Source organism: Paramormyrops kingsleyae, chromosome 17 (assembly GCF_048594095.1).
Source record: "Paramormyrops kingsleyae isolate MSU_618 chromosome 17, PKINGS_0.4, whole genome shotgun sequence".
NCBI classification, from domain to species: Eukaryota; Metazoa; Chordata; class Actinopteri; order Osteoglossiformes; family Mormyridae; genus Paramormyrops; species Paramormyrops kingsleyae.
In genome coordinates, this window is record NC_132813.1 from 7,489,202 (window position 1) to 7,498,431 (window position 9,230).

At 46.8% G+C, this 9,230-nt stretch overlaps 1 protein-coding gene across 2 annotated transcripts in view; it reads right to left on the reverse strand.

Annotated features, from left to right (window-relative positions):
- nrip1a (nuclear receptor interacting protein 1a) overlaps window positions 1-8,989 on the reverse strand; it is a 35,478-nt gene extending 26,489 nt beyond the window's left edge. For both annotated transcript variants that reach the window (XM_023836336.2, XM_023836337.2), the window contains exon 1: window positions 8,680-8,989. The gene's annotated coding sequence lies outside the window, so the exon portion shown is untranslated. The remainder of the gene's footprint in view (window positions 1-8,679) is intronic.
- Window positions 8,990-9,230: the final 241 nt, after the last annotated feature.

Below are 9,230 nucleotides of genomic sequence, written 5' to 3' on the forward strand. Positions count from 1 at the left end.
TCAAGCATGAATCTCTAAATCTCAAACACTGTTTTGAGAACCAATCATTATCAATATTTGGGGTGCGGAATTTCCAGTGACCAATCGCACTGATTCTTGGCATGGCCAAAGAGGTCATGTGGCAACACCTGTGGTGGAGACATGCCATGGAATATCTATGTGAAGGATTAACCTCAGTCAAAGTATGTGAAACTACGGCGTAACATAAGGCTGTCTCTCTCCAGACCTGACACAGCAGCTCATTAAACCCTTTTTGACGTTGGCCAGGCTTCAAAGGGGGGGGGGGGGGGTGGAGGGGGGGGGGGCACAACAACCTTGACCCCTAAGACAAAGCAGATGCAAGAAGCCCCATGATTGTCTGTCCGCTAATTTGTGTAAAGCCATATTAGGTTTCAGGTCCCATTACCGGCAATCCTTGTTAAAAATGTGACAGCAGAGTTGCTAAACAGCAGCTTAAATGATCAAGTATAATTATTTTAGGGTTGGGGGGGGGTATCCGTGAGCTGGGCTAGGTGCTGGAGGTCCACAGCAGTTTGCTGGGTCTCTGATACATTCACCCCCTCCCGTCCTGTGTCACCAAGGACATCTTCAAACTACACTGTCGCGGCTCCATCTCGGGCCACAGCCAAAGACGCCTTTTCTTGCGGATCGTGGCGAGAGCTCATTGAGATGCAGGGAGGCGATCGCGCTGCCTCGCTGACGGATATAAAATGCACAGACTGTACCCGAGTTCAGGATCGAGCGCGCCCAATAGGAAATCCGCGGAACAATCCGCTGAGGACACACGGATGAGTAAATGCGGAAATAATGTACACACACACATGGGCGCACATACATGGTGCTGCAGTGCAGGATCAGGAGGACTCTCCCCCCCCCCAACCCCCGACACCCCCAAACCGGCAGGTTGATAAATATGGACCAAACTGCCTGCCCAAACACGCTTCTTGTGCGTCCTGGGGACACAATAAAACCATTAGGCCAACGGGTAGGATTGGTGTTTGCAGCTACCCCAACTCCACACTCTTAAACTGGATCCCTGGGGTGAAAAGCCAACACCCGTCGCCCACCCCGGAGCCAAAAGAGTCCGCGGTTGCCTGGCAACAGGCCGACTCTGTCATCTCACCTAGCCTGCGAGTGCTGTGATTCAGCGGGCATCTGGAGCAAGCTCTCTGCACCGCCTTAAGAAGGGCCACTCTAAAAGTTACGTAAGCGGCAGTCTTGGAGGGCGGTGGGCGTCTCGCTCCCCGTCTCGCCCCGATTTAAGCGACGGAACCATCCCGCGCTGTCTCTCCGGCGCAAATTCACATTCTCAAAACGAACAGGGATTCAGGTGAAGAATTGGGCTCACTGTGATATCAAAGATCTAAACAACAACAAAAAAAACAAAACAACATGACGATTTTGCATATATAATTTCCAATGAGCACTTTGTTGTCAGGGGTATGGGGGGGGGGGGGGGGGTGTGCCTTCATTAAAAGTTAACGGCCACACACGGCACCACCTGGAACACGAGCGTGACACTTTTCAGGCTTCTGTTCTTGACTTTGGGACACAAACTTGAGTTTGATTGGATGCCGGCAGTAACAGGCAGTGCCCAATGGGATCACCTCGCTATGACAGGCAGCAGGACCGCAAGACTGGACTGTAATCACCCATCTTGTTGCAAGCCCACACCTGGATTCACTAAGACTATGCTGTCATCCTCCTTCTCCCCATCTTCTTTTCAGTAGCAGCCCTGCCTGCACACCTCAAAGCAAACCTCTGCTGACACCCGCTTGGCCTTCCTAATCCTCACCTGGCAAACCTACATCGTCCCGTCTCCAGGCAGACGCCGGGACCAGCGCCACGTTGTCGCTAACGGTAACCATCGCGCCGTGAAGGTGCCACCCCCCTCAACAGTCCCCCGGGTGTCCTTGTCGACAGACAGAGGGGTTGTGGCGGGGGGGGGCCCTACCGATGCCAAAGGACACTCTACCCCCCCACCCCACCCCGTCTGCTTTCATGCTTTGGCCGAGCTGTACTCTAATTAGAGGAGTGCGTCGTCCAGTGTCAAATTACCCCTCTGCCCCGGGCCATGCTTGGTCTCCTTCCACAGCCTGAAAATAATCATCGGTTTTAGCACAGCACAGGCCGGGATGGGGTTCCGTGTCAAGTGGGCCCCCCCATGCAGAACCGCACGGGGCTCGCAAATGCAAAAAGCAGCCGCGTGCCGGACAAGGATCTCGACGGCGACCCTTCGGGAAATCGCCGGAGATCTAGAGTAAGCGTTGGGTACTTCGAAGGACTCAACAATCCACGCAAATAATAGCCCCGTTTGAAGCTTCCTTGCATTGTCTTGACTTACAAATGCAACCAAAGAACATCGCCGAGCGATATGGTGAGTCAGAGCCAGAACTGCTGGTCCTTGTCCACCCAACGGGAGCCTACAGTCAACACCTGAAAACCACTTTCAACAGGATGTGTGTCTTCACTGTTTACCCATCCAGCAGTAAAAGTGGTTTCATGGGGCAGATGCTGGCAAATTTGTGGCATTTAGGGCAGCCTTATGGCTTGACGGCTACAGTAGAGGCAACCAGGCTGCCAAATTCCTGATGAAGAAGATTTACATTCAGCAGACGCTTTTGTACAAAGCAAAGCACACGTGAGGAAAGTTTGGGGTTTATAGAGCAGCGTCAAGCAGCCGCCACCCATTAGGGCAAAGGTCCTCACTCAGGGGCCCAAGGGTGATATAAGCATTCTGGCGGGCACAGGATTGAAACCCATAACCTGCTAGACACCGACAGGTCCCAATCTCATTCAGCTACACACCCGCCATCCTACTGCAGATCTAGAGCAATTCCCATCCATGTTGAAAGACATCAGGTGTAGCGATCTGCTTTCCTTTGAACTTCACCAGTGACGATCTGCAGTCGCCTGTCTTGACTGATTAGGTCTCAAAAGAAACACAGATGGGCAGATTAACACTAGTACAAAAAGTCATCTTAGATCAGTGTTTCTCAACCCAATCCTCAGGGACTAGCAGCCAGGCCATATTTTTGCTCCCTCCAGCTGAATCAAACAGTCAAGCAATTATGAACATAAATACCTGATACAGATGTGCTGGGAGCTCGGACGTAGCAAAAATGTGGACTGTCTGATGGTCCCCATGGAGTGGATTGAGGAACACTGTCCTAGGCCACGAAACTCGCTCACATCATTCTTGGCTGCGTACTATGGTTTTAAAAAAAAGTTTTACCTTGTTTTATGCTCAATAAATGGAACCGTGGGACAGCAATAAATCCAGGACCTCTCCTCATACGTCCACTGTATGTGCTGTCGTCTTTCTGTGCAATATATCAATCTTTCCCGTCATTCATAAATTCTAAAAATCCCCTTTTAGTTAATTGCTCGGCAAATTTAATTTTAAAAAAGCTTTTAAAAAGAGAAAGATAATTAAGTTGGGATCTCTGCCCCCACCAACCACCCCCCCCCCGCCACACCACCACCACTGCTCCATCTCACCCTACCCCATAACCCCACCCCCCTTCCATACTTGCCCACCCTCTCCTCTCTCTCTCTCTCTCTCCTTGCCAGGCCAGAGCAAGCGAGGACATGTGCTGTGTCGGAGACCCGCATTAAAGTCAGATGATTACGTAAAGGACGCCTCTCTGCCCCGTGCAGCTCACTGTACCAGACGTGGCACCCTTGCCGGAGCGCTGAAGGTTCTGGAAAGGACGGCCAGCTAAGAAGTCGCGAAGGACGGGGCCCTCTGATAGGCCGGCGCCACAGCGGCCTTGGACGGGCCAGAATTCTCCGCGAGAGAGACGGCCCTCATGCATCAATCCATCAGCTTACAGAGACGAGCCCGTAACCTTCGTGAGTCTCGGGGTCAGCCTGAAATGACTGGCATTTCAGTGAACCTCACTGCTCTTCAGCCCCCGCTCGATATAACCTGGTTAAATTAAGACGTAGTTGAATAACAGCGCTAAGTCTGTTAAAATCGCGCCCTCCTGTGCCGTTCTGTGTTCCCCGTAAGGCCAGTTCCTGGCACATCATGACCTACGGCTTCGGAACACTTTACGAGATAAAGTGGGAACGAGGACGGTTAGCTAAAGCGCACAACGGTACAGCACATGTAGATAAAGCCAGTTCATATTCCTCTGATTAAAAGGTCAGTCCCCGTAAGTGACATTGAACACGGATTTAGTCAAAATAATTGACATTCTGCACCATGTGTAAAATAAAATAAATTCTTATACTTGATAATACTAAGAAGCAATAAATACTAGTACACATAAAGGCAGTTTGAAATACTGACATTTACTTTATGCATATTATTAGCCAATAGCGATATTTTTAAGCCACAGGCAAAAGACAAACTCTTATTTTACAGCAAACTTTGAGTATACAGTTGAGTATACAGAGTATAGTTAATGGTAATTATGTCCCCATGCTTCTCCTCCTCATATACCGGGAAAGCAGTTTTGGAATGTGGATAAGTGGGTATTTCCTTAATTTTAGTGGCACATAAGAGGTCTGAATGGTTTACAGAGGGGCTAAACAAAATGTTAAGAAATGTTACACTTTCGCATATGCAGGTCAAAGTGTTCCTATGACACATCCTGGGAAGAAGAACACGAGTTCACTAGCAAAGTCACACATGCAAAACCGATATCCAGGAGGGCAGTAAGAGCGATATGCCTAACTGAAGCATCCCATTAGAATATAAAGATTATAAGGTCCTTTAAATGAGTAGGACACTCAACGAGTACATCAAAATACTTGTCACACATAGAGAGGACTTTGAGGGGTGGGGGGACTTAACATTTTTATTTAGTTGATATAAATGCTCATTGCCTGGTTTAACCTTGAATTTTTTTTACAATTTATGTAGGAACTTCAGTGGTGTTTGCTCTATTCGTACATTAAATCACTGGCGAGATTTAGGTCCATTCTATAAAAACACCCGTCGGTGACAAACTTCCTTCGCCTTGGGCTGACAGTCCTATACGGCTGATGGCAATATCATCTACTCAGTAGACTTCCTGTAACTGAGAGATGAGGTTGCAGCAGAGAGACATGATTTAAGAGAGCGTCTTGGGCCATTCCGACACAACGGTTTGTGAGGGATGAACTTGGTTGGAGCATTTAAGGGAAGAAAGAAGCATGCAGAGAAGAAAGTTTGACCTTAACCTCCTGTTCCAAAGCTATCGTGATGGTTGCCCTTTGCTCCAACTCATTGATCTGGAATATTTGCAGAATTTCAGCCTGTTTTGTTTCTTCTCCCAACAGGCAATTGATGGCACAAGTGTTCTGCTTGATTTATCTGCCCTAGATCTGTCTATGGGCTTTGTGAGTAATTTATGTGAAGTATGAATAATTTAGCTCAAACTCAATCACGAGCAATCAATTCGACGTGATAATTGAGAGGCGTGCCGTCGCTCAGAGGCCAGAAACCTCTCTGACGACCACCAGGCATGCCACGTTGCCCGAAGTCCGCAGGTTCTCCCCCACTACAATCTGAACGAGCTGGGTCATCCTGCTCACCCAGACCCTTCTGCGTTTCCATATGTGCTGGCCCGACATTTGTGGCTTGAGTCACATGTCACCAACTTGCTTTTATCGTCACTGACAGCCGCTTGGTTTCAGGAGAGGAAAAAATGTGATTTCGATTTTGATGATACTACTGCGCTGAAACTTAGTGGTGAAAAAAAGCATATAAAAGATATAATCATATGCTAAAATGTTCCGGTTTTTAAGCATAATTTAAGATGATGCCAGTGGCTCTGTTACTGCCTGGCAATCCATGTACTTCATCTAACAAAAAAAAATGCTCAGACTAGATAAAGGTTTCATTTTTTTTTTCCTTAGGTGAGGTAATGAAGACAACATGAAATACACATATTAGCTACTCTTGGCTATTGACACAACCATCTGGCTAGCAGAGGGCAACCAGCGATGTAATGCACCTGTTCTGGCCCCTGGCTTGTAAACTAGGGTCACAGTGTCACCTTGTATGCCAATGGGTCATCTTACAGATAAAACTGTCCTCAGACGTGCACTATTCAAAGTAGGATATGCTGTAAAATATTTAGAGCAGTGTTTCCCAATCCGGTCCTCGGGGACCCACAGTCGGTCCATGTTTTTGCTCCCTCCGAGCTCCCTGCTATCGCAATTCCCCACATGCAACCAAAGCACAAGTTCAGCAGCACTTCATAGGCTGTCAAAGTCATCGAAGGACGAACGTACGGTACACATTTAGCTGGCCACAACAAACCTTTTTTTCCAGTGGACCAGGTCCACCAGAACCTCGATTTTGGGGCATATCTGGAACAAACACTCTCTATAACTCAGGCAGTCTGGAGTTTTGTCTGGCTTCACTGAATCAGGAGCCGTTTGACCTATCACAACGAAGCAGAAGGACTAAAGAAGACATTCCCTTATATATTTCCCATAATTCCAGTTCCAGCTTCTATAATAGTAGAGCAAAGCTTTTGGAATTTTACCAAATAATCATTAAGCTCATTACTTAATTCCTTAAATAATGACAGATAACTACTTGGCTAACATACCACTCGGCAATCGTGTCCATTGGATAAGCTAATCTATCTAGTTTCCTGTCTGATTAAAAATTAATGCAAAAGAATCAGGGGTAGCCTTAATGTTAAGGTTCTGACACGTGATCTTTACCTCGTGCAGCTTCCTAATGTAATCTATCACACCAGAACAGAACACGGTCAATGTGGCTATCGGACCAAACGTTTGAGATCATGTGGTAAAAAAGCCTCACCGTTTATCTAAAATCTGTTTCCCAAACAATAACCGATTCTAAGGCTGAAAACGAAGGTGTGAAATGTGGGGAGGCATGGTTGACCTCCGTCAGATGGTACCTGCTGCAGGCTCACCCAAAGTTCAGTGAAGTTGAGGAGCTGCTGACTAAGAATCAGATCGCGATGGAAATGTACCCCAAGAGAGAAGGTACAGGCCTGGCTGTCGAACCACAACATGTTTGGGTCAATGCCGTTATCACAGTAAAAGCGAACTGATGTCACTTTACAGCAGTGAACGAACACATACTTCAAAAAACACATCAAAAAAATCATGAAAGTCCTAGAAACATAATAGCACAGCAAACTAAATTACAGTGAAAGATGGACATATATTGGTTTATAAACCTCACGGGGAGGGTGTTCAGTCCCAAGTCTGCATGACCAGGCAGGAACATCCAACATATTTCCCCATTCAATTAAACAATGCATGTCATTCACAAGCATATAAAACTTCTGAGTGCATGTTAAAACATCAAAGCCGATACCTCGGTCACATGCAGCGCGATGAAACATTGACCTCGGAGCTCTGGCTTGTTAAACAGCAGCATGTTTTCACTCGGTTTAGCGATCGTGTCGAATGAGCTGGGACAGGCATATGGGGACACCTGAACTAACAAAGAGAGATCTCAGCATTGACATTTACCTGTGACTCTGACACCCTTTTGATTTAGACCTTCATTGCGCCCCCACCCCCCAACATTCTTCCTGACTGATACCAAAAAAACTGCAAACAGTGACATATAGGGTGGTGATCCTATTATAATAATAATAATAATAATAATAATAATAATAATTATTATTATTATTATTATTATTATTATTATTATTATTACAACAACAACAATTATTATCATTATTTAAACATACTGCCTGGAACTATGTCTAAAACGTTCACAAAGTATTATTACGTCGGCATACATAAATATACAGAGTGCTGTAATTTATAAAATATTTAGCAGGTTAAACCCAACCAGTCCATTGGTTGGAATATTGCATCTGGGACACACTTCTGTTGCAAATAATCTGAAATGCCTCAAACCAAGAGAAGTGGAGATTCCTAAAGTAACCACCAACATCGCGTGGTCTTCGGGGATATGCGGTGTTTCTGTATAATGACTACCATTACTGCTGATCGATACGGTCTTCATCCACAAAGTATTACATCTCTGGCAGCCCGTACAGTAGTTTTAGCGCTGCAGATCAAAGCTGCCAACTCAACCCAAAGCCAAGCCCCCACTGTAAGATAAACGCACAGATGCGATGCTGAAAGATGGTCTCGCTGGAAATAAAAGACCGATAGAAACATCAGATTATATGCTTTTTTGTTATAATTTAACCACGTCAGATTGATACGGCCAGAACAGCACGGATGCGCCCAGCTCAGGATTTCTACTGTACGGATAGGACAACACACAAGTAAGCCTACATGGTTCACGGGGACTGCAAACATGCAATTGACTTGAGCGACCCTCAGTAATCGCCTAACAGACTAACAACAGTTTCACACTGTCAGAATGGCTATAATAACAGACTTTTCCCCCACGATGCGTGCTCTCAACCAGCGGCGATGTGAAATTACCCTCTTCAGAGGAGCATGATGCGTTTTATTACAACGATACAAAATGCAAAATGGAAACTACGTTACGGTGCCACTGGGTGACACCTCGCCTATCTCCCCGTTTATACGCAGATCGTCATTTTCGACGTGCGCGAACCCCGGCCGTTTTTATTATACTTGAAACACGGCGATACCTGCGATCTAAAGCATTATCGCTTAAGAAATCCCGTCTCTCCAAGTCGCATGTTTCCCGTTTCTTATTAATACCCCTCATCGAGATCTGCGCCTGTCTGTCTTATTTCCGACACGTACCTGTTTAGATGCGGGGATCCGGCCGGGAAGAGACGCGTCGCATCTTCGGCAGAACGTGCGAAATCCTCCGGCACGCGCTGCACTTCGCTCGCCGCTCCACGAAGCAAGCCGGCTCGGCGGCCGCTCACGCTTTTAACGCGGTCGCCTTGTTTTTTTTTCACTGTTTTTTTTTTCGACTAAACTGTCATCGCAGTTGAAACGTCCCTAAGCTGTCGCCGAGCCAGTTGAGCTCCGCGCCCTGCAGTCGGGGTCTGACGGAATTGTTTATTCTCGGTATCCCCGGCGCTCCGCAATGCAATCTACACTCCTCCTCTCCTCGGCGTGAACGCCACCCTTAAAGGCATAGTGACATTCCAGGCCGTCCCACACGCAGCTCGAACCTGCCCAGCGAGCCTCCACGGTGTTTCACTAAAAAGCAAAACGCAGAAGTCCTATCGATTTCAGTAAATCCCAAGTTTACGTAGAGCACACGCATGTGATACGTTACTGCAATGTTTATTTGCAACATTTGTTTTATTTGCCACCGAAACGAAACGCAAAACCAACTACTA